Raw genomic sequence first — 5,406 nt, forward strand, 5'->3', positions numbered from 1 at the left:
TGCAAGTTCTGGTTTAAAGAAGACAACCAACGAAGAGAGTTCCAACAAAGACAGCCGTGGTCAGATTGATGTGATGTGGTTGGGACTGATTTTGCTCATCTTCTGAAAGATCAAACTTCTGTGGCTGCAGAAGTTTGTTTTAAAATGGAAAGATTTGATTTGAAGAAATCATTTAAAGAAAGTCACCATGATTATAGCATTGTCCTTGAGAATGATGTCCCCATTCTCTCAATACAACCAACGTCCTCGGCTGGGGACGTTGAAACCACAGATATCGAGAACCCAGTGAGCAAAAATGAAGAAAGTGACAGTTACCATTTCTGCACATTTTCAAACCCTGCCAAAAATGATTGGATCAACGCCAGTTTGCAAGCCATATTGAATTTAAATTTGACCAGAAAGTGCCTTTTTCAGAATCCCCAGAAGTTTTTAGAATCAGCATCAGCGACACCATTATGCGCCAACGTCATCTACACAGCAGTTTACAATCCGGGAAAACATTTTTCCCCACTGCAGAAAGTGTAAGCTAGATTTGATCGGCCTTTTGAACAGCAGCCCTCTTGTGCTTCTGCCTGCAATGGATTATAAAAACATCTCTTCTCTGTTAAGGTGCTGGTTGGATAAATGTAGGGAAGTTCACTGTTCGGCCTGCTAGTCAGTTTTCAAGAGGAAACACTTCCTAAGTAAATATGAAGTAATAGTCCTCTTCCTGCATCGGTCGGTCAGGTGTTGGAGTCCGACCGTGATTCCAAATCCAGCAATTGACGTACCGGGAAAAAAACGGAAATGAGAAATACCAACTTTCATCCATAATCTGCCGTGATCCTGAGCTCTTACACTTTTATACCTACCTGATCCGTGGACGAGAAATCTTTAAGGATGATGACAACCGAGTTATAACTGCAAGTGGCAACTGGCAGGACGACGTTAATAAAAATGGATTCGTCTTCATGTACGAGAAGCAAACATTAAGTGCACCATCTTTCCCTGCTCCCCCTCTCCAGGCCAGTTATTTAAGGGAGCCACAATCAGTAAAGGACGTTTGTGAAAATACAACAGAAACTGTTGTTGAGGCAGGAGAAACTGTCATGAACGAGCTGGAAAATGAATTTAACCACCAAAAAATTACATGTATATGGGAATATATATATAGGAACATTTGTAGATTGGTGCCACTGTTGTTTATTTTGTGTTTAATTTTCATTCTTGTCGTTATTTTTTGCTTTTGAGATTTATGTATGTTTTTTTATTTTTTCTCGTCTCAGTTTCTGGAGTTACTTTTGTGTCAGCAGCATCATGCCGAGCATCGCATGCTTAGCTTTAAATTTAATTTAAACATATTTACCAGTAGTAATTAAATTTCTTGTTTCGGTTTAAAAATACTTTATTGATCGCAAAGAAAATTTTATGTTCATCAAGATTCTTCAAAGAGCCATTGAAAACAAAACAATTGGATGAAGAGGATGGACAATTTTCTTGATCCTATGAAGAATCCTTCTCTGCATGATCATCTCCAGAAGTTTCCCAGAACAGAACCAGAACAGAACCAGTCTTCTTTACAAGTCTGTTGAGCATTTTTAGGTCCCTGGCTCTGGTGCTGCTCCAGTCCATCTGTGGTCCAGATGAACACCGAGGTGTTTATATCCCTCAACCACGTCCATTTCTTCTCCCATGATGGAAACAGGTTTGATCTAATCCTGATCCCCCTGAAATCAATAATCATCTCTTTTATTTGTTTCAGGTTCTTTCTCAAGATTCCTCCATCAGTCCAAAAAGATTAAGTCTGTCTTTATGTCTGGATTAAATGGTTGGTTATAAGCTACCTTCAGACGACATTTGTTTTGAGTTATATTGATAAACTGAATTAAATAAATGTATCTAATAAAGTGGCCAGCAATTGTGTAGAAAAATAAAATGGACAGGGATCCAAAACATCAGTCCTTTAGTACACAGAGAAGGTGTTATTATCCTGCGTAACTCATTTAATAATATTCTTTTCTGTTTCATTAACATAACTTGTTTCCTGTTGCCTATAGGAAGTTAATCATTGTCCTCTTTGTTCTCATTGTTTTAATTCTCATTGTTCTTAATCATTGTTCACCAATTTTTTCAATAATTTCTTCCTGTTTAAAGAGTATTAAGTTTCATTTATCTGTTTTCTGAGCATGATTTTGACTGTATTCCTGTCCTGGTTAATGAAATGCCATAGGGATCTATAGAACTTCCTTTATATTTAGGTTTTTCAGTTCCTTTTTGTTTGGGGTTTCCAATCAAAGCTTTTAAGTAACTTAACTTGAGGTAGATATTTTTCTCTCATTTTGTCTTGTATTCTTTTGGTTGACCTCCTGACAAAACACATAATCCACCGAAAGAAATCACAACAAATATCAACAGTTTTTAGTATTGACATAAAAACACTCACTGTGGTTGACATGGAGTCTTCAAACATTTCTAACTAGTACAACAAGACTAAAAGGTGTTGTTGAAGAAAGTGAACACTTCAGTCTCTCTTTACTTTCTAGTGACCCTTACTTCTTGGAGGATGGGCAAGACAAACAAAGCCTGACCTGACCTCTAACCCAGTGAACTGCAGTCCACTGTGAACTGCAGTCCACTGTGAGCTGCAGTCCACTGTGGATGTTGAAATAAAAGGGATTAAAAAGAACGTCGAGTGACATATAGTTGTTTCTCATTTAGTCCAACATGTGTTCACCTGCAATTATTAACTCCAGGGTGTCTTCTGTTTTTCATAGTACTACAATACTATCAGGACAAAAAATACTCTATATGTCAAAGAAAGTATTGTCCGTCAAACAAGTAAAAGTATTTTTGTTTAAGATTTGTTAATTATTTTTAATTTTATTAATAAAAGATGACTTGATCAGGGTTCCTAGGAACTTCTAATTTCCAATCCATAACTTTGTTTCCCTGAGGTGTAAATATTATGTGACACAAAAGTCTATGCTTCTTCTCACTATTGGACAAAGACATCTTCTACACACGGTGATGAGGACAGCAAAGACGGCAAGAATCTCCAAAATTTTATGTTACAGTATAGTGTACTTTGGGGATCATTGCACTTTATTTCCTTGCCAACCAGTTGTTTGAATCAAATGAGGGGAAGAAAGAGTTGTACTGTAACAAACCAAAATGAGAGGGTTTGTTAAACTTTACCCTGAACACATGTTTTGGTCCAATAAGTTGAAGTTTAAACTTTTCAGCGATAAATGCAGAAGGTTGGTTGGTTGGTTGCCAAACAGAAGTACCTCAATACCCATTTCTTTATCAGCATCCATGGGAAGTTTGTTAGGCTTTCTTTACAGAATACTGTCTGGAAACTGCCAGGATTTTCAGGTATTGATTGACTAAAAAGTCCAAAGTTTAGTCTAGAAATCCCCTGATTTGATATTAATAATATCCAGAATTCAGCATGAATTCGACATGCTGTTGTGGACTGTAGACCCTGGAGTGGGTCACATCTGATAAGGGTGCTTTGTTGAAAACCAAAAAACTATAGTTGTTCGCACTTCCAACAAGTTTTTGCTAACTGTTGGAATGCTACCCACTTTTAGCAACAACATTTTAGTTTTCCTACAGTTCAAATACGTTCAAACACCAAAGTACTATTTGCACAGCATTTGTACATCACTATGTTTAGCTTATTTATAGACAAACTGTCAAAAGAGCAAGTAAATAATCTGGCAAATTTAACTAGGTTTTTTTTTTATTTGGGCCACCTAATTGAACCCACTCAGAAAGTTGAAAACCTTCAATTTCCTGCTGTATTTTGATACTTTCCAATTGCCTCGGAAGTCAGAACTTGGCGTAAAATGACGTCACACCCTAGTCAATGGTTGAGAAGTAGGAAATACAATACGACGACATCTATGTAGTCGTTGTATGTAGTACCTCTAACTAACATTGTTTTAAGCTGTACTTTCCAAATGTATAGCAAACGCACCTTAAAGTGCAGGTCCTACATGTAACATTAATATTACACTCTTACAAGTGTGGCTTGTAAAATGATCATGTTTTCACCAGTTTGCTATTCTTGATGTGAGGAGCAGCCATCTTAGATCTTAAAGTCAGTGTTAGAAAAATGATCAGACTATCAGACTTATCGGCTTTCTCGCCAGACAACATATGAGACCCACCATTTCTGACTGGGAACTTAAGATAATCTGACTTCCGAACAAATATGTTACACTATAAATTTATCTCAGAAGTTGCAGCTCTAACTTGACAATTCACACGCAATAAAAGAATCCAACTTGCTAGTTTAAACTCCACCAAGAGAAATCCAACAGCACAAGTGACATGGTAGAGGGTGTTAGCACGTTTTTTTTAATTTTCCCAACCTGGTGCTCTGTAATATTGAATTTCTCTACAAATGTGCCATACACTTGATACGAACATAAAAATACCAACATTCAATGACAAACAAACCATTTCCCGCTTTTTTTATTATGATGATGATGATTTCTTATAACTCCCTCATGTGTCGGTCTTGCATTGTTCTGGACATGTAATGGCGTCTTGTGTGCTGTAACCATATCACAAAATGGCGCCGACAGAAAGGAAAGTAATAACGGCCGAAATTTTAAACCACGAAAACCGGAAACGTGTAGCAGCCGTGTTGTTAATAGTTAGAGTGGTTTATCTCCACTGGCATAAATCATTTAGATACACTATGTATTATCATGTCAAGTTCATTGTACATGGAATTAATAATGTATATGGCACACAATGGTACAAGCGGCAGTCACCAGATTTTGTTTTGGAAGTATGTAAATAATCAATGACATAATTTAGGTTTCCAATGTTAGCTTTTAGTAGTGTTTGTGCTATTAGGGCTTCTTTTGGATAAGCTTTGGTCGTAAAACACATGCATTATGAATAACGTCTAAAGCAAACAGATAGGAAAAGCTAACACATTGTTTATCACAAATGAGATTATGTGCTAGCATAACACGCTAGCACTTTCGTAGCCACAAATTAGCATCACTGCGCCGCATATCGGGTAAGGATGAAAGTGTGTAAGGTTGAAATTAATTTACGTAGTTTACCAATAAACCAACCGATTTTGCTTTTTCAGTTCGAAAGTCAAAAGTTTGATGAAGTAATATCTAGGTAAAACACTATTTTCGACAGAAGTAGCTTAAAAAACTAAATCATTATTATGCTAATAGTTAAACGGACGAGGTAACTATTGTCAATTAGTTACTGTTTTCCCTTATTCGGCATTTGTGTGAAGACTATTACAAAGTAATTAAAAAGGTGTGGTCTATGGAAAGTGCCTTTTTTTATACTAACACTCTATTGGGTCATCTAAAGGACTATGCCGGGGTGACAAACCCGCCAGCAGGCGGTGTACTGAATCCACTTTAGGACGGAGTAAAGGGAGGA

Source organism: Poeciliopsis prolifica, unplaced genomic scaffold (assembly GCF_027474105.1).
Source record: "Poeciliopsis prolifica strain line A6 unplaced genomic scaffold, Auburn_PproV2 SCAFFOLD023, whole genome shotgun sequence".
In the NCBI taxonomy this organism is placed as follows: domain Eukaryota; kingdom Metazoa; phylum Chordata; class Actinopteri; order Cyprinodontiformes; family Poeciliidae; genus Poeciliopsis; species Poeciliopsis prolifica.